The 20,467-nt window shown below is 46.9% G+C and overlaps 1 protein-coding gene across 5 annotated transcripts in view; it reads left to right on the plus strand.

The window, feature by feature from the left end:
* TINCR (TINCR ubiquitin domain containing) overlaps positions 1-20,467 on the plus strand; it is an 88,412-nt gene that overhangs the window by 16,298 nt on the left and 51,647 nt on the right. For 4 of the 5 annotated variants that reach the window (XM_061601576.1, XM_061601577.1, XM_061601579.1 and 1 more), the window contains exon 4: positions 808-968. The gene's annotated coding sequence lies outside the window, so the exon portion shown is untranslated. Of the gene's footprint in view, positions 1-807; positions 969-12,156; positions 12,290-20,467 lie in introns of those variants that run through there. The other variant, XM_061601580.1, reaches the window with a different exon arrangement.

A 20,467-nucleotide genomic window follows, 5' to 3' on the forward strand; every position in this document is an offset into this window, starting at 1 on the left:
ATCTAGCTCACCTTCCTGCTTCTCCCCAGTGGCCAACCAGATGCCTCTGGGAAACCCGTGACCAGGGCAAAGGCAGCAAAAGCTGCTTCTCAGAGGTAGACAGCCTCTGGCTGAGGAGGTTCCCTTATTGCCACAATATGAGTAACCCAAGGAGGGCCCCAGTGGGTGAAAACCAGGGGCCCATAAGGAAGCATGAAGCACTGGCTGCTTGCCTAGGCAACAAGGCCTTGCCAAAGCATGGCAACCCCTGTGAGGTAGTTAAGGAGCTTGGAGACACATTCACGGAGGAGGTAGGAGCTTGGAGACCTGTTGTCAGGTCCCAGCCAGGGGAGCCCTCATTGGAGAAGACCTGGACTCTCTGGTTTTAGACCTCAGGCTCCATCTGAGGGTGAGGGGCCAGGATCCTGTGATGAGGCCCAGGATGGGACGTCTGCACCCGGGGCAAGTTTGGTCTCTGACGTCGAGGCTGAACAGCCCCCGAGCCCAAGAGAGAGGCGTCGACTCCGACGCCAGATGGAAACCCGGCACAACTGGAGGAGTGCCCAGCTACAGGCCTGGACTCCTCGGGAGTAAAGGACTCCTCGGGAGTAAAGGACTCCTCGGGAGTAAAGGTCTGGCTGCAGGAGCTCAATGGGAGTCAGCTGAGGTTTGGAGTGTGCTTCAGCAGGTCCAGCATAAAAACCTCAGCACCAGGCTGGAAGGGCTGTTGGATAATGTCTCTGCACCATCTCTGTGCCTATCCTGGTGAAAGATTACCTGTCCCCCCCCCCCCATCACTTGCTTGTCTCTTGCCTGTGTTGCTTACAGACTGCTTGGCTTCTGATCCTGGACTGCTCAAACTCTTGCCTGACTCCCTTGGATCTGAGATGGACTGTGGACTCTGCCTCCAGACGGACCCTAGATGCTGCCCTAGTGCTGCCCTCGCTTGTGTTTCTGCTAGAGAGCCTCTTGCCTCGTGAAGGAGCCTGGTGAGAACTGGACACCCTTTGGGGTTGGGCTGGGGGACGTGGTGACCCATTTTGTGTGGGGAGCAGCTTGGAGACCTGTTTGAGGGGATGGTGGCAGCTTGAAGATCTGTGCACAGTCAGGGGGAGGACTTTCTAGATCTGTTTGGGGTGGATGAGGGGAGGAGCTTGATGAGCCATTTGGGGGGGGGTTGGAACTTGGAGAACAGTTTGGGGTGGGGGAAAGACCTTGGGAATCAGTTTGGGATGTGGTGGAGCTTAGAGCTCCCTCTGAAGGTTTGTCTCTGTGTTCGCATGTTCACATTTGGCAGAGCTTGGAAAAGTTACTTTTTTGAACTACAACTCCCATCAGCCCCAGCCAGCATGGCCACTGAATTGGGCTGATGGGAGTTGTAGTTCAAAAAAGTAACTTTTCCAAGCTCTGACATTTGGTGGGTGGTTTGGGGTGTGGGAGGGGGACGCTTGCAGACCCATGGAGGTTGGGGAGGAGCTTGTTGATCCCTCTTGGGGGGTGGGAGTTTGAAGATGCATCTGGGATGTGTATGTGGGATGTTTAGTGCCCCATTTGAGGTGGGGTGAGAGGAACTTGGTGACCTGTGGGAGTTGTGGAGTTTGATGATCTGCCTGGGGCGTGAAGGATAGGGTGGGAGCTTGCCAACCCCTTTGGAGTGTGGGAGACCTGTGGGGATTGGGGGCCGGAGCTTGCTGACCGCTTTGGAGTGTGTGTGGGGGGAGGAGCTTCGTGGCGCATGGGGGGCAGGAGCTTTGCCACACCAATTTGGGATGGGATGTGTGTTTGGAAAGAGTCTTGTGTGCTGCTGCCTGCAGCTGTTTGCCATTTGCCCACAGTTTTGCCATGTTGTCTTTCTGCTCTGGGTATACAAAGGGGCGAGGCTGCCTGACGTGGCACCTCGACGCCATGCAAAGTTTGTCGCTAATTGCGCACCTAGCGTCGCACTTGGAGTCAGTTTGGAATCCATTCCCCCTCGCCACGCTCTGCAGGTGCTGAAGAGTGCCGGGCAAACCAGCAGGTTGTTGTATTGTGCCCTTTTCTGAGGGTGAAAGCTTGATGCTTGAATAGTTTTTGGTTCTTTGGGAAGTGTCATTACCTACTAGGGTGGAAAAAGCGGTTTCTGCAGCCCCAGGGTGAGAGCCTGGTGGGGATTGTTTCTGTTCCCATGAGTAAGAAACGACGAGGAGCACTAGGTATGAATCTTTTATTTAGAGAGTGTGTACTGTAGCTTGCTTTGTATTTAGATTTCAGTCGGTCTCATTGTGTGGGCTTGTGAACGTGCTGTTGTGTTTAGGATGTGGCCATAATATACACATCTTGCTCCATTGAGATACAGATTTAAAGCCTACAAGCAAGAGTACCAGCAGTTTATATAAAAAGCACTATAGCAGCTATGTATGTATTCATTCATGAGTATGGACTAAAGACTTAGGCACTTTTGATTCAGGAGATACTCTTCCTGTCTCTTTAAAAACTTTATATGTACGAATTTAGTGTTTGTTATTGCATGTATTAAAAGACTTTAAAAAAAATAGTTTACATTTTTTTTAATAAATGAGAATTGTAATGACCACATACCCTAACTTTCTGTAAGACACAGTTGCATCTGTTACGGTTGATTTTGAACTTCAGATCCTAACAAGTGTTTAGGATGTGAGATTGAATTATGCGAGTGCTTCCAGAGTGAGGTGTGCTAAGATAGTCAGCTTTCAGTGCGTTGATTTGGAACATGTTTTATTTATTTAATTTATATCCTTGCCCTTTTTCCTAGAAGGAGCCCAGGGCGGCAAACAAAAGCACTAAAAACACTCTAAAAAAGCTTAAAAACAAAAGACTTTAAAACACATTAAAACAAAGCATCTTGAAAAACATATTAAAACAAAAACGCCTTTAAAATACATTTGATGAACGTGAGCGTGTTGATCTTGTAAGGGTGTGCAATATCTGTTTCCAGCTCTAGTTGGATGAAATTCTGTTTCCTATTATAAAGGGGGCTGGCTGTTTCTAATTGTTTCCTTTTTATTATATAGCGATTGAGAGATGAGTTGTTTTTTGTCTAATCTACGGCTGATATTTGCAACTTGATTTTTATTAATTTTTTTCCTTGAAGCCTAGGGGATATTTTGTTCAGTGCACAGTTATGATCATGTTCTTGTACTTTGTAGTTCATACTAAAGGGGATGTTTCGTACAGTTATTAATTGCGTTTTATAGATTGTGTTGTGTGTTTTGTATTGGCTATTTAAGATGTTCTAACTTATACTGTACCCTGCTTAGAGTTTCATTTAAGGATGTGCGGCATATAAATTGTCTAAATAAATGAAATAATGGGAGGGGAGGGACTCTGGGACCTGTCTGGCATGTGGGGGATAGTTTGGAGACCCGTTTGGGGTGTGATGCTAGGTGACCTGTTTGGAGGGAGGGGAGGACCTTTTGAGATCGCTTTGGGCTGGAAAACCCATTTGGGGTCTGAGGTGAGAGTTTGGAGACCTGTTTGGGTGTGAGGGGAGCTTGCTGACCCTTTTGGGGAGTGGGACAGCGAGCGAGCTTGGCCCATTTTTGGTGTTGGGGAGGAGTTTGGAGAGCCATTTGGGGCCTCAGTTTTCTGACCCCCGGGGGTGTGGGATGTGAAGCTTAGAGACTTGTGTGGCGTGTGAGGGTGGTTTGGAGATGCATTTGGGGTGGGGTGGTAGTTTGTCACCCCCTTTGGAGTGTGGGGTGGAGCTTGGAGACCCCTTTGGGGTGTGAGGGGAGGACCTTGGTGACCTGTTTTGGGTGTGGAGGAAGCTTCGAAACCTCTTTGGTGTGGGGGTGGAACTTGGAGACCCATTGAGGGGGAGGAGTAGGAGAGCCCCACAGTGAAAGGGTGAGCAACCATGAAGCCTATATGTTGGTGACCCATGGGGGGGAAGAGGGGAAGCGTTGTAACCCATTTGGGCGGAGGAAGGAGAAGAGGAAGCTTCAGCGTGCCCCAGTGCCTCTAGGCATTGGGATATTGTGAGAGAGACAGTTGGCCAGAGGAGCAGATCCCTGGGGGTGTTTGGGCGGTGCCTGTGGGTGTGTATTTGGGCGTTCCTGGGTCTCTCTCTCTCTCTCTGTGTGTGTATGATGTTGCTGAGGGGTGCTTGGCATTGATGCCAAGCACACAGGGGCAACTCCCATAGTATATTACATTTATTATGTTATTTTTGTTAACAAGTGCAACTTACTCACACTTCTTCCCAATACATGCAAACTTTTTTGTTGGAAAACTGCTCCGCAAAAATCCGGCAACGCGTGACGCTAGAAGGAGGCCTGCCTTGAGTTTTGCTCGTCGTTTCGGGAAGTGCAGATGATGAAGCAAATTTCTCTCCCCCGCCACTGCTGCTGCCGCGTCCCTAGTCATGACTCTGCCAAGCATGACCCTCTCCTGCTGCTGTCTGTGTGGCACAGATGTAGTATAGGGGAGGGGGGAATTGTTGCCGGTTTTGTCCTTGCTGCACCCATCTGTCTCTCGATGTCCTGGCTTGACCCGGCTTCTGTCAGTTCTGGTGGGAGGCGGAAAAGTATTTCCTGCCCTCCTTGACTCATCCGTCACTGAGATAATTGGAGGAAACAGCTTCCACTCAGAGATGTTCTTAAAAGCTCTGACTCACCTTGAACTTCAGCTGAGGCCCTTTGACAACCTGGACATGTCTCCCCGCCCCTCACACTGGAGGTGGCCTTAATGCGTGGCTGTCGATCTGTCCAGGACTCGAGGGGGGCTTGTTCTTTTTATTCCCTGCTATAAGTGAGCTTTCTATGTTTCTGCTTGATGATCCTGTGCCAGCCACTCTCACATTGCTTTCCCCCAGTATTGGATGCGTTCAAGTGGGCGAAAAGCAAATTCGCCTAGAGCTTTTCTGATCCATTGTGGTCTTGGCAGGAGGTCCCCAAAGTCTTAAGTAGGGATGGAAAGATATGTCAGTTTTGGTTCTCCCAGTTTCTCATTTTCCCCATGTTAAATTCAGTTCTCCACTTTTCAGCAGCAGTTTGCAGTTTTAAAAAATCCTCATGAAAACTCTCCCACATTTTAGTGTGAGTTTCTCATAAGAAATATATTTTCATTGGCGGCATTGGTGAATGTGCACGCTTTTGCAAGCAATTTCTTGTGATATAATGCATTTTTGTATGTCTTTCTCGCTCACAGATTCATTTTCATGCACACTTTCCCCTAACACATGCATTTTTGTAAACGGTGTTTGGTGAAATGCATTGCAAACTACAAATAAGTGCGAATTTTGAAGTATGGCTGAGTTTCAGTTCTCAGATTGTTTCAGAAAGTGCGGATTTGATAGATTCGGCTTGCAATGCGAACTGAATTGAATTTCTCGCCCGTCCCTTGTCTTCATTGCTAGAAAAAGGCATTGAGATGAACCCAGGCCTAGGCCACATTCACACCAGACATTTATTCCATTTATTTATCCTGGAATGTGTAGTTTGTGAAGGGTGCTGAGAGTTGTTGGGAGACCCCTGTTGCCCTCACAGAGTTGCAATCTCCAGAGTGGTATATCAAACTCTCTTTCAAAGGAACTCTGGGTATGTCGCTCTGCAAGGGGAATAAGGATCTCTTAACAACTCTCGACACCCTTCACAAGCTACAGTTCCCAGGATTCTTTGGGGGAAGTCACAGCTCTTTAACATGGAACAGTGGTGGAGTAAATGTGTGGCATGAATAAGTGCCTAGTTATACCTAGCCCCTGCCTGCACTATACATCTTAAAGCAGCATCGTGCCGCTTCCAAGAGCCATGGTGTCCCCAAAAGCATCCTGGGAGCTGTAGTTTGTTAAGGGCTGTTAGGAGAGCCTATTCCCCTTGCAGAGCAACTGTTCCCAGAGTTCCCTGGGAAGAGGGGTCTTCAAACAACTCCCAGCACCCCTTAATGGGGCCTTTTCAATTCCCGGCTATGATTCCCAGCAACTAGTATTCAGAGGCCTCTGAGAGTGCAGGGAGAATATAGCCATTGTGGCTAGCAGCTAGTGCTAGCCTGGCGCTCCTCCATGAATTTGTCTAAATCTTTTTTCAAGCTGTCCAAACTGGTGGCCATCACCACATCTTGTGGGGGTGGGGGGGGCGAATGCCATCCTTTAGCTATGCGCTGAGGGCGTTTCTCCTTTGCCCTGTCCTGAATTTTTGCACTTTCAGCTTCTGTCCATGCCCCCAGGTTCTAGAATTACGAGAGAGGAAGAGAAATGTCTTTAGCTCCATGTTATCTGCACCATGCATCATTTTATGTGCCTATATATTGCATCACTGTCCCTTCACCTGTGTTGAAGTAAGGTTCAGCTGGTTGTCTTCTGCCCCTGGAATTGGGGCGGTGATAATTTGCCCTTGTGTTTCAGGCCGTAAAAATGCCTCAAGCCATCCTTGCATACAGATTCTTTTGCTGTTCTTTCTGAGTTTGGGGAGAATGCACTGCATTAGGGACCCAGGAAGCTGCCGAGTCAGAGCAATGGTCGCTCCAGCTCAGGAATGCCTGCACTGACTGGCAGCAGCTCTTGGGGCTTTCAGTCAGAGTCTCTTCCAGCCCTGCTTGGAGAAGCCATTGGGGATTGAAACTGGGACCTTATGTGTGCTTTGCCTTTAAACTACAGCCCTTCCCCACAGAGACCCCTCTCCCCCGTCCCCTTAATCTCTGACATCAGGAACGCGCAGAAATTTGCAAATGAATTGCTTCTCCATCTTGAGATGCCAGTTGAGTCTGCTGTGATTTTTGGCAAGGAGTTTCCGGCTCTGGATCTTTCCAGGCGAAGCCAAGCCGAGAGTTTCCATGTATCGCTGACCTGTTATTTTTCCTCTTCATTCCATCTCAGGCTGTATATTTCCTTCCCTCCCTCCCCAGCCTACACGCTCCCTGCTTTCTCCGCCAGGCTGGTATCTTTCAAAATGGAGGCTCTATTTTAGATGGATAATTTTGTGTTTGCTGCTGCAGAATCGAAAAGAAAACCCTCCATTCAAAATCTTCAGCCTCGTGTTGGGGGGGAGAGAGACCCCCCCACCAAAGAGAACCTTTCTCCCCCAATCATGGGCCAAGGCCAAATGTCTTCCCAGCCTTACAGAAGGCATAGTGGAGAAATCACTAAATTCGTGAACACGCAGTTATTACTTAGCCGACAAATTACTTTGCTTCTGAAATGTTCCAAAATGCATTCATTTTCAGAGTACATTACTTTCATAATACTGGCGAGGTGCATTCAATGAGTTTTTTTCCCTTTCCCTGAGCTGGCTGGTTGCAACCACTTCTGATTTTTTTTTTCATATTTCACCGCCTGACAGAGAGCCCAGGGTAAATAATGAAATTCTTTTCGGAAACTGACAATCTCTCTCGGAACAACCCGGGCCCTGTTGAGGAGATTGCAACATAAAACAGATGAGTGCCCTTCCTGACAGCTAATTGTGTCTGCCTTAATTACAACAAGAGGAATTTAATCGGCTGTGCAGAGCTGAGTTTTAGGACCGGGGGGGCACCATCTGGATGGTTACCTTGCCTCCTTGGCTGATGCGAGAGGAAGATTCTTATGGGCGGGGAGAGAGTTTAGCAGAGAAACTTTAATATGTGTGTGAGAGAAATGGCTTACCTGACCGAAGTCTAGGGATGGAATGATCTGTCATTCTGTTGTCTCTGTTTCTCATTTGCATTTCTTCCTTCCTTTTATACGCCACCTTTCCTCCAAGGGGCTCAAAGCTGTATACATGGTTCTCTGCAGTTTTATACTCACAGCAACTCTGTGAGGTAAGCTAGGCTGAGAGACAGGGCCTGCCCCTGAGGTGACCCAGGGAGTGAGCTTCATGGCTGAATGGGGTATCGACCCCTGGTCTCCCAGGGTCATAGTCCGACACCCTAACCATTACAGTACAATGGGGCCTCCAACCTTTTCAATCTTAAATTCATGTCTCCGCATCTCCTCATTTAAAGCTGAGTTGATCAAAACTGCACTTTTGGAGACAAGATGAGAACCGATAACCCAGCTGCCCTTTGAAATGTGCAATTACCAAATTCTGCAATGCAGTTATCCAACCAAACATGTTTACAAAAATGCATCTAGCAGGGGAAAGCGTGGTTAAAAATGAATATCGTAGTGAAATTAACATCCCCAAATGCATGGCTTTAGGATAAATTGCTTGGGAGAAATGTGTATGTTAGTCAAAAGGGCATACAAAAAATGTGCTTATTAGGGGGAATTTGCACTAAAATGCTGAACGATTTTCATGAGGATTTTTAAAAAAGAAATTTGCAAATTGCTGCAGAAGTGTGGAGAACACTTTTTAAAAAAAAAAAAAAGATAACCAAACTGGACAGACCCTTCCTTCCCTACTTAATGGTCTCTCGTTCAGACTTAACAGTGCCAAATCCTTCAACCTTTCCTCATTTGACTTGATCTCCAGCACCCTTGCCATCTGTGTCGTCCTCCTCTGGATGTGATCTGGTTTTAACAGCACTCTAAAATCGCTTGAAAGAGTATCAAAGCAAATACAGCAGAAATGCAAAAGGTTCAAACACAAACAGGACCCGATCTTATGGGTCAGGGGATGTGTTGCTAGAGCCCCACGGGCAGCCTCAACACATGTTGATGCTGGTGGGGCACGTCCTGTGATTGTCACTGCTGAACGGGCTCTGCAGTCCTTCAAAAAAACCTCCCAGACCTTTTTAGCCAGAGATGAGACAAAGGAGCGTGCACAGAACAGGAAGGCTGCTATTTCTGCCATACCATCTTCAACTCGGTGGAAAACAGGATCATTTACCTCTGGCTCCAGAGTCACCTAAATTTCAGGTGCCTCCTTCCTGTGTGGAAAAATTGCTCACTTGTGGCCAAGGTAAATTGACTGGAGTGTTACATCCGCATTCCACAATGGTGGCAATGAAGATTGTATATCTAGTCCATTTTCTGGCTTCCACAGACATACAGAGCCAATTGCTTGCAGTGCAATCCTTTTGAACTGTAATTCTCTGCCCAGAGTTTGAAAGCTGTAAATCCTTGGCAGGAACAAAAGCACTGGAATTAAACAAACAGTCTTGCCTCATGAACATCCAATGAAGCTGAATGCTGGAAGATTCAGGGCAGACAAAAGAAAGGACCTCTTCACACAGCACATAGTTAAATGATAGAATTTACTCCTAGAAGAAGCAGGGTTGGCCACCAACTTGGATGGCTTTTAGAAGAGGATTAGACAAATCCCTAGAGGATAAGGCTATCAATGGCTACTAGCCATGATCTGTGCTCTGCCTCCAGTTGCTGGAAACTGCAGGGGTTCAGAGTGTGCTTGCAGGCTTCCCATTGGGGCATCTGTTTGGCCACTGTGAGAAAAGGATGCTGGCCAAGAAGAGCCTGACCTGAGCCAGTAGGGCTCTTGTGTTCTTACATTCTGGTGCACTTGAGGAACTCATGAGACAAGGGCAGGTTAGGTGTTTCAGCACCATGGATGGCTCCTAGAGAAGAAGTCACTCCAGGGTGTTTCAGCACCATGGATGGCTCCTAGAGAAGAAGTCACTCCAGGGTGTTTCAGCACCATGGATGGCTCCTAGAGAAGAAGTCGCTCCAGGGTGTTTCAGCACCATGGATAGCTCCCAGTGAGCAAGTTACTCCAAGATTGGATTAGAGGGCCATTGGTCTGTTCCAGCAGCCAGACTCTTCTTATGTCTCGCTCTGCTTTGCTAGAGGATTGAAGTATGGTGCAGTCCTTTCAGGATCCTTGAAGTGAATCCAACAGAGGCAGGTTCTGTGTGTTGAAACCCAGCTTGTGCCACAATCCGCATAGATTGGCATAAGAAGACCCAAATGGAAGGCTGACTCAATGGAAATAAACAAATTCCTTAACATTTTTCTTAAAACTGTTTTGTGCACATATGAAAATACATGCAAATTTCAGCTGGTCAACTAAAACTGAATAATGATCCTTCACTAAGGGTTATATTCAACTAAGCCCTACTCAGAGGAGACCCATTAAAATTAATGAACCTAAAGCCCTATCTGCACCATTGAAAGCGGTATCATACCCCTTTCAACAGTCATAGCTTTCCCCCAAAGAATCCTGGGAACTGTAATTTGTGGAGGGTGCTGAGAATTGTTAAGAAACCCCTCTTCAGAGTCCCTGCAAAGAGGGACTGACTGTTAAGCCATTCTGGGAACTGTAGCTGCATGAGGGGAATAGGCAGTAGCGTAACTAGCTTTTCATGTGCCCTGTGCAAGGTTTTATTTTTGGGCCCCTTAATTTTTTGGGGGGGAAAAATAATAAAACAAATACGATCTAACAATTGTTTATAAATAATTTTCATTTCAGCAAAAATAATAATAAAACAAATACGATACAACAATTGTTTATAAATAATTTTCATTTCAGCAAATCCATTTCAGGGCCCCCTTCGTCCTGTGCCCTGTTCCTGTGCACCTGTTGCACCTGCCTAGTTACTGCAGTGGGAATAGGGATCTCCTAGCAACTCTCAGCACCCTTTGCAAACTCCCAGGATTATTTGGGGGAAAGCCATGACTGTTTAAAATGGTATGGTGATGCTTTCAACTAGGTAAGCTAGTCATGTCTATTAATTTCAATGAGTTTACTCTGAGTAGGACCAACACCGAATATTGCCCTAAGATTTCTTTAATTGGCTGACAGCTGGAATGATAATAAAACTGATTCTATTGGGTTCTCAAAAATATGTAGGCATGTATTTTAAAAAATCTGGAATCTGAAGATCATGCCACTAGTCCACAGGTGAAGAAGCCTTCGGAGGGCCACATGCGAGTAGGGGAGGGCAGGAGCAAAGCGGACGGAGGGATGAATATAAATTAAATAAATAGAAATAAATAAATTTTGCCATTGTATGGTAGGCTAGTGTCTGCACAGTCACACACATGCTCCCATCCTCTATTTAGGTAAGCAAAATAAGCGATCAGTTTTCGAAGACTCAACCCAGCGAGGCAAAAATTGCTTATTTATTTAATAAAAATATTTTCTATACCTCCCCATTCACGTAAAAATAGAAAGGCAGTGCAGAACATGAAATGCCATGAAACCGTGCAAAATAACCGCAAGAATGACGGTCTCGTCGAAAGGAAAAGTGTGAGGCGAGGCCAGTGAGGAGTCTGCCCCAGAGAGAGTTCTGAGGTCCAGACAGTGGGTTGCACTTGGCCCCAGGCCTCAGTTTCCCCACCCCTTGGTGATACCATTTCAATCTGCATCCCCATCTCCTCACTTCCATCTGTGTAGAGAAGTTTGTTCACCTTGCAAACAGTCACAGTCTGAATATAACTGAGGAAATACATTCCCCGCTCCTCTCCACCTCTCCCCTCCAAACCATTTTATCCAGTCTTCCGCAGTGTGATCTTTGAAAGGCTCAGAGACGAGGCCTGCCGTGCGGTTGATGCCAATGCCCGCTCAGCCTGTCAACTCTGTCCGCCTGACGTGTTTGGGCAGTGCTGAGGATTGACAGATGAACAATCCAGGTGAGGCCCAGGCCCATCAGTCATTACCACGGCACAGTGTCAAAAGTTCAGATGTCACCTCCCTAGGCGTGGAGCTGCAGGAGGGCAAGGAAGACGCAGCTCTTCACTCAACTACCCCGGGAGGAATTTTTGGCACCCAATAGGGATGCTTTGTAGGACCAGGGGAGAGTATTTCGATTCAGTTTGCATTTCAAGCTGAATCTATCGAATCCGCAATTTCCGGAACGCTATGAGGACTGAAAAGCAGCCATCCTTCAAAATTAGCGCTTACTCAAATTTTGCAGTGCAGTTCTTCAGATGAACAATGCTTACAAAAAAAAATGCATATATTACAGGAAAGTGTGCATTCGAATGAGTATGTTAGTGAAAATAACCTACAAAATGCATTGCATTAGGGGAAATGGCTTGCAAAAAATGTGTGACTTAGACAAAGTTGCCTAGAAAAATGTGTTTATTAGGAGAAATTAGCACTCAAAGGTAATTTCCAATTGCTTTTAATACTGTATGTTAAAATTGTGGTAACCTGCCCTGGGACCTCTGGGCTGGTAATGACTTAGGATGATATGCTGAAGAATTTTCATGAGGTTTTTTTTTTAAAAAATGGCACATTTGCCACAGAAATGCAGAGAGTCAAATTTAGGATTGGAAAAATGAGGAACTGAGAGGACCATAATTTGATAGATCTTTCCATCCCTACATGGCCTTGATGTGTGTGAGAGACATGAATATTGCACAGACCTGAGGATGCAACGGAGAAAGAAGTTGACTTTGTTTCTGCCCAAAACGCATCCAAAAACTACACAGGCCACTGAGCGGCGGGAACAAACATGGCTCATCCTGTGTGCATACAATTCTGCGCCTTCCTGCTAAAATGTAAGTAGCAGCTGGGAGGTGCTAGTGGGGAAGATGTCCATGGATTTGCAAAAGCAAAGCATTTGAAAAAGAGCCGTGATGACAATCCAAATCCCCCACATTGCTCTTTTTAGCAAAAGCCACAGGATTAATATTTTGGCGTGAGGATCAGCAGATGCCATTTCTTGAAGGATGATGGTGGTGATGATTAAAAATCATGGTCCTCCAGGGATGTGCTGGAACAAATATTAATTCTGGGATTTTTTTTTAATGCACCCTTTCTTCCCATTTCCAAGGTGGGGGGTTGCTCAGGAGCGCTTCTGTGCCATTGTTGGTTTCATTTATTGCAGCAGGGAAACGTTTGCAGCCCAGGGGGCCGCATTCCCTTCCAGGAAAACTTCTGGGGGCCACGTGCCAGTGGCAGGCAGGGCGAGACAAAAGTGGGTGGAGTAATGAATTTAAATTTGCCTTTGTTTAATAGGCTAATTTTTACATAAACTCACACACACCCCTTCTCTGTCCTTCATCCAGGTAAGCAAAAGGCAAGATCAGAGTTCAAGGATGCTTTTCCAGCCAGGCAACTGTGAAGGGGTGTGGCCAGAAAGAGAGGCAGCCTTCACGGCTCTTTCCTCCTTTTATCCTCACAACGACCCTGTGAGGTTGGTTAGATTAAATGGTGGAGGGAGAGAGAGAGAGGGGTGAGCTTTGCTGCTGAGAAAGGATTTGAACCTGGGCCTCCCAGCAGCAGAGCCAACCGCAGATTTGAGAGGCCCCTGAATAAGGTGACAGAGGGCACCTTCATATTTACTTGATCCCAGTGGCTTTGCCATGTGCTCACAGCCCTAGTGAAAATAAGAAAGAAGAAAAGCAAAGAATACGGGATGTTGACACTTGATGTCAGCCCCGGTGGACCCCTCTGACATTTCTGGGCCCTGGCGCTTGCCCACCCATGCCGGGCGTTGGTGCTGGATCTGCTTCCTGGTACCACTTCAACAATCTAACCCACGTAAGTGTCCCTATTGCTGCATCTCCCTCTCTGGAAAAGCAACTCTCTTCCATCAGCAGCTGTTCAAGGTGCAGGAGGCCAGCCAGAGGGGGAAAGATTATTTGTTCTTGGTATTATTATTTTATTGAATTTATACCCCGCCTTTCCTCTCGAAGGAGCCCAGGGAGGCAAACATAAGCACAAACATTTAACAAGAAAAAGCAAAGCATTCTAAAACACAGTTTCAATAGTTGACATTGTTAATGTCAATGGGTCTACACTGAGTAGGACTTAGTTACATACAACCCACCCGGAATAGACCCGTTGAAATCGACGGGCATGGCGAACTTAGCTCCATTCATTCCAGTGGGTATAGTCTGTCTCAGAGTAGATCCATTGAAATCTAAGTTTTGGAGGGCCAAGGCTGCAATCCAATATACCTCGATGCAGAAGTAAGCTCCATTGAGTTCAGTGGGATTCCCAGGTAAGTGTGTATTGGACCACAGCCTACGTGTGTGCAAATAAATCAATAAATATAAATAATACAAATTATTCTATCAGCACAAACTGTCAGTATTCCTCAGCAGAAAGGGAAAGACCTGGAACATGTGCAAACAAGACTGTTTCCACAATTGATAAGCACTCAGTGCTCAAACCAGGTAGGGGAATGCCCTCTTTCCCCACCACATTTTTTTTAAAAAAAAGAGAACAAAAAAACCATTTATTTTCGATCTACCCCAAGCAATTTTTCCCTGCCAGGGATTTTGCCTTATTTCAATTTTTTTTCCCCAGCAGAAAAATAATCCCAGTTCTTTCTTTTTTACAAAAACCAACAAACTGTTGGTTTTTAATTACTTTTTCAATTAGCGAGAATGTATACAGTGACAAGATGCAGAAATGCGGATGAGTTCATTGTTCTGAGAAATGTTGACAGCTTGCTCTTCTCCTCCTCCTTCCCTGCCGCTTCCATGGAAATTGTTCTTTCAGGAGGAAAAGAAGGGTGTGCACCTGTCTCCTCTAAAGGGCCGGGAGGCAAGCGTTGCAGAGGATTCAAAAGAAACAGTGCCGCTGCCCGGGCTGTGCAAAAAGGGGATTGCCCAACCCACAAATGGAGCCTTTCCTTTCAATGAGCCTGTTCTTGAAGGAGTGGTATAACTCATGAAACAGTAACAGTACACCTGAGCATGGGCAGAGAGCATTCCCCCCCCAGCCTAGCAATGGGGTAAAATTTGAATCAGTTTGCCTTTAAAGCAGAATTTATCCAATTTGCACTTCCTGCAACACTACGAGAACCAAAACAGAGCCGTCATTGGAAATTCACATGTACCTAAATTTTTCGATGCAGTTCTCTAACCGATGTTTACAAAAATGCATATTTCCACCGCGATCGGAGCCGCCAGACTCCACTGCAGGCTGGCCGGAAATGAGTGCAAGGCATGGGCGAATTAAGTCCTGGCTGAGAGCCAGGGAAAGGGTACGAGCTCTCAGTCTGAGCTGCTAATCTGCTGAAGCAACCCAATGTGGCCCTCCAGACCTCTTTATCAGGCCCTTAGAACTGTTCCTGGGCCACACGCCTTACTGGCTTGGTTTCGCACCCTCTTTTTAAGAGTTTCTTTCCTCCCTGGCTGGAATATGTGTCCTTGAACGCCTCTTGCTTGACTGGATGGGGACTAAAGTGGGGTGTGTGACTCATCCTACAGCCCCAGGGTAATATTTGTATCCATTGCTTCTCCCACTTTTGCCTCTGGCCCTGCCCGCTCCCGCGAGAAACACATTTCATACCAGTGTGTAGTCAAAGTGCAGAGACACAGAGGAAGGATTGCCCCTGAGCGACAACTTGCCCAGGCTAAGGAAAATCATCTGACCTCTGTGTGAGTCTTTATTGCCATCAGTAGTGCCTGATTGGCCTTCAAACATCACATGACTCCTCCTAGACCAGGAGAATTGTGGCCTGTTTGTGACAAACTGCCTTGCTGGAATAACCTGTAGTTCCTTCCTCTGACCAGCAGGTGGCACATGTATCCAGTGCCTGTTTCGCACTGACTGAGGTTTGCGGTGGCTTAAAAAGTCAGAAAGTGACCCCAAAGGAGCTTGGTGTCATCTGATGGTGCAGGAGGAGCAGCCTAGTGAGCCTCTCTTAGTGCTAAATGGCCCAGATTAAGGGAATGCAGGACGCACATGTGCGCACACACATATACCACAATTCACCTAGGGATCTAGGTAAAAGGCAGGTCCAGAAGAATTAACCTAAGCCCTGAAAAGCACATAGAGCTGAAAAAGGAAGTGGGAAAGAGTGTCACTCTTCCCCACTTCCTTTTTTAGCTCTATGTACTTTTCAAGGGAGAAAAAAAGGAAACCACCCTCACCAGCTAATCAACAAGGGAGGTGTGTGTGTGTGTGTGTGTGGGTGGGTGGGTATCTGGAGAAGACTGTAAGGGTGACAGGCTGGCAACCCTTGTTGTAAGGCTTTAGGAGAGGTCAAGCCCCCGACAGTGGATGGACGAACAGAGATAGACAAGTCTTCCATGAATTCATGCTGATCTGGGTTGGACAATGCTAGTTTGCTTGGAGGGAAATATTAGGCCCTCGATGTATAAATGCCAACCAGGGCAAAATCATTTCTGCATCCAGCAGTTGTGATGGCATTGTCTGTGTTTTTCCTTTTTTGGCGCCTCATTCCCCATGTCAGTGGCTGTATGTCGGAAGCCAGCTCCGCAACGTTCATGTCTTGAGAAGCTGAATGGGGAGGGAATCCTAATGCAGCCAACCAAAACAAGCGCCTATTAGTGCAAACAAAGTGCTATCTTCTCCAAAGGGCAAACAAAACGCACATCACCTTGAATCCCACAAGGTTCTAACCAAACAGCATGGAGCAATTAATAGAACAAAAGGCATGACCGTAAGCAAAGATGTGTGTCAAAAGCAGAATCCCTCCATCTCATACCTTTCATTCCTGAGGCCTTTGCATATGTTTATTTGCTCTGTGTGTACTCTTTTTTTAAAAAAAAATCTGAAACGCACATGCGCGTGCGCACAAATTGTCTGAATCGTTTTTTTACAACCCCCCTGGTTATTTTGCTGGCGGGAAAGCTTTGCCACTGTCAGATCTGACGAAGAATAATGCATGTGAACTAATTATGAAAAGATGGGTTTTCTGGGTTTCGGGGGAGATGGGAAACTTGCCATTGGGCCGCTATTCTCTGTGGAGAAGTGTGCTGCCAGGGCTAAGCATACGCTTGGGGGAGAGGTCCTGAGATGTGCACCTGTGCAAGGGGTCAGGGCGCTCTGGGGTGCACCTCTGCCACTCTGCAAGCAGTTTGGGGCTCAAACCAGTGGAACCCTCACTCTTGGAGGTCTTTTACATAGCGGTGTGGAAACTGCCTTATCTTGAGTCAGACCATAGCTCCATCTAGCTCACCATTGTCTACACTGACTGGCAGCAGCTCACCAGGGCTTCAGACAGAGAGACTGTCCCAGACCTGCTTGTGGATGCCAGGGATATACTGCAGGTAGGGCTGTAGGCATCCAGTAGGGCTGTGCTGGATGATATCCACCAAGTTGAGGTTTAGTCCTATGACCAGGACTCTGTCCTTTCTCTTTGGGTGGGAACATGAAAATATCTGGCTTTTAGTCTTTTCAAAAGTTCACTGTGCTGGTTTTGGTGTATAAAGCCCTATGCAGCTTGGGACCAGGATACCTGAAAGACCGTCTTATCCCATACATACCCAGTCAATCACTGTGCCCTGCAGGTGAGGGCCTCCTGCAGATACCAACTCATCAGGAGGTCCATTCTGCACAACAGAGGAAACGGACCTTTAGTGTGGTGGCACCGACCCTGTGGAATTCCCTCCCCTTAAATATCAGGCAGGCGCCATCTCTGTTATCTTTTTGGCGCCTGCTGAAGACCCAACAAGCCTCTTAAGCAGAGACCTTATCCCAGGCTTTGTCTATGTTGCAACTGTTTGTTTTTCCCTGGTTTTTTTATATATGCTTTTTAAAGGCGTTTTGTTTTTAAGTTTTAAAAAGATGTTTGTTTTTAAGATGTTTTTAAAGAAGTTTTCAGTGGTTTATTGCTTGTTGTTTGCCGGCCTGGGCTTCTTCTGGGAGGAAGGGTGAGATATTATTGTTACTATTGTTGTTGTTGTTGTTAATTGTTATTATTAATGATTTTAATGACACTACTACTACTACTGCTAATGGGATTTCGTTGTCTTGCATCTTTGTAAGTGGCCTTTGTTTCTACAAACATAAAATTGTGTGTGTAAACCTTTGTGAGCCACGCTGCTGAAACGTGGCATAGAAATAGCCTAGCAATCACCAAGACAGCACAAACAGGCAGCTAGCTGCCTTCTACTGAGCCAGACCACTGGGTCTATCCAGCTCAGTGCTATCTGCCCTGACTGGCAGCAGCTCTCCAACGTTTCAGGCAGGGGGTCTTTCCCAGACCTACTTGGAGATGTCTTTGGGGACTGAACCTGGGGCCTACGGCATGCAAGGCAGATGCTCTACCGCTGAGCTGTGGCTCTCTTCATGTAGCCCTCTGCCTAATTTCATGCTGGTGGGGAAATGGAAAGGGTGAGAAGGACCCAAGTGGGATGGAGTAATAAATGGAGAAGTGGAAAAAATGACACACCCCAACCTCCACCAACAATCTGTTCAGCTCTCTGGCAAGAGAAATTAGTATGGACCCCAAAATGGGTGGGAGGGAGAAAGAAAGAAGGGGAGGGCAGGGTGGGTCTCAAAAAGAGAGAAAAGAGGTTGGCCACACCCACATACCTCTGGGTCCATCCGCTCTGGACCTGCTTAGCACTGGCTTTAGCCTTGGTGCTGTTTCTGGCAACCTGGAGATCACTGGATGGAAGGATGTTTCCAAACTGTGACTGTGTTTCAGAATGCTTTTGAACTGTGACTGTGTTTTAGAGTGTTTAAAACTCTTTTTATTTTGGTTGCTGTTAAATTGTTTTGTTGTGCTTAAGGACAGGAAATAATAATAATAATGATGATAATAGTCCATTGCTGGCATGTGGCCTGCCGCAGATGGGATGCAGCCCTTGATAGAGGGGGAAAAGGGTTCCCCATCCCTGCCTCGGAATATCCCAATTAAGCAGACTGCCTGGTTGACCTTCGTAGGGCTTGGAAAGAGGAAGAGAGTCTCTTCTGACCGGCCACCCAATGGCTAAATGGCTCATTAAAACCCCGAGCCAGTTTCAGAATCCTGGGCTGTTGTGGAACAGGAATAATGATGCACCCAGCGCCAAACCTGAACAACCTCCATTAGCTAAAAGGGGAACATCTAGTGTCTTTTTAATATATAGCTACAACATTACCAGCATTCTTTAGTATCCATCACAGATTGCTGGAGGCAAAGTGTGGGTGTAATTCATTTAAACCAATCGGTCTCTGTGGCACCGCTAAGGAAACCAACCTGTTTAAAAAAGATGGGTTTCTCTCTCTCCCCCCCCCCCAAATGCCTCGGGTTCACCGCAAATGACATTCGCTCTGTTTTAAGTAGGGATATTCAGCTGTCACTCCTGGGGCATCAGCGGGTGAAGAATGAAAGCCAGGAATCCTGAGATTCAAGAGATGGGCTCTGGGCATATCAAAAGACGCAGGAGCCTTGCAAGCCAGGGGTCGGGCCAGAAGCCTGGAAACTTTAAGGAGGCATTGTTAAGGAGGCCACCACCCCGGGATCCTACTGGGAGGAAGGGCAGGATACAAGGACAATAACAATAATATAGTTTTCTGTCCCACCCCATACCTCTGTTTCCATTCTGCTGCAGTTAGGGTGGTATTCCATGCCAGTCCTACTCAGTAGGTTCATTTCCGTGGGTCTACTCTGGGTAGGAGCCAGCTGAACCACAACCCTTGGTCACCCACTCAAATACTACTTTTTTCGTCTCACCACCCGGTCAATTATGTCAGTTGCATTGCCATGTTGTCTTTCCGGTCCATTCATTTCTGATGTTCTTATTGCATTGAGGAGCCTGGCTGATGGATCAGGTGAGCGGCCCATCTAGTCCAGCATCCTGTTCTCACAGTGGCCAGCCAGACACCCCAAATGGAAGCCCCAAAGCAGGACCTGAGCGCAAGAGCAACTGTCTCCTCCTGCTGTTTCCAACAACTGGCATTCAGCAGCATCCTGCCTCTGACCGTGGAGGCAGAGCATAGCCATCATGGCTAGTAGCCACGGATAGCCTTATCCTCCATGAATGTGCCTAGTCCTCATTTAAAGCCCTCTAAGTTGGTGGCTATCACTGTCTCCTGCGGGAGCTAATCCCATAGTTTGAACTTTCTTTTGTCTGTCCTGAATCTTCCAAGAAATCAACAAATCAATCGCATTATGTACTGTTTGCGGACTGAAGGGAACAACAACAGTGAATGGCGATCGTATTCTCCGGAATGATTTCCATTCCGGACATGGAACGAATAAGGAGACATTGACAATTTACGTCCCTGATTTCATCTGAGTTCTCTGACATCTCTATATACAATGGTCAGTGCTGGCGGAGTAAAACCAAGAACCGTGAAAGTCAGGAGATTGAAAGCTGGGAATCCCAGAAGCCAGGAGTTGGAAGGTTGGGAACCAGGCATCAGCGGTTGTGTGAGCTGGGTATTGGATGCTGGGAAGCAAGGGTCAGAAACCTAGTGTCCTACTTTGGTTCCATGTACGCAGTGGACACTGGCTGCTCCAGTGTCAGCTGGGCTGTGAATCAGCTTCATGTTTCGGTCTGAACTCTCAAGGAGCTGTCTGAGGTGCTGAACCTAGCTTGGCACTAGGTTTCAGCACCTTGGACATCTCCTTGGAAGTTTGGACTAAAACCCAGACTGGATTCACTACCCCACAGACATTGAAGCCATCAGTTTTCACTGCATGGAAGGGCCCATAGGGTGGGGAATCCCAGCGGGCCAAGTGGGTGGGGCCCAGGTTCAATCCCCAAAGGCATCTTCAAGTAGGGGAGAGACTCCCTGTCTGAAAAAAAACATTGTGAGCTGCTGCCAGTCAGTGTAGACAATACTGGGCTAAATGGACTAATAGTCTGAGTTGTTATAAGGCAACTTTCTATTTGAATCAACAGTTTTGTTCTGTATATTCCAATTGCAGTGGCTTGTGGCTAATGCAAATGAAGGACTTTGACTTGACTTCAGAGAACCATGAGGACTGGAGCCTTGCTTTAACTTTAGGGAAAGGGCTG

This window comes from Rhineura floridana, chromosome 18 (genome assembly GCF_030035675.1).
Source record: "Rhineura floridana isolate rRhiFlo1 chromosome 18, rRhiFlo1.hap2, whole genome shotgun sequence".
Taxonomy (NCBI): Eukaryota; Metazoa; Chordata; class Lepidosauria; order Squamata; family Rhineuridae; genus Rhineura; species Rhineura floridana.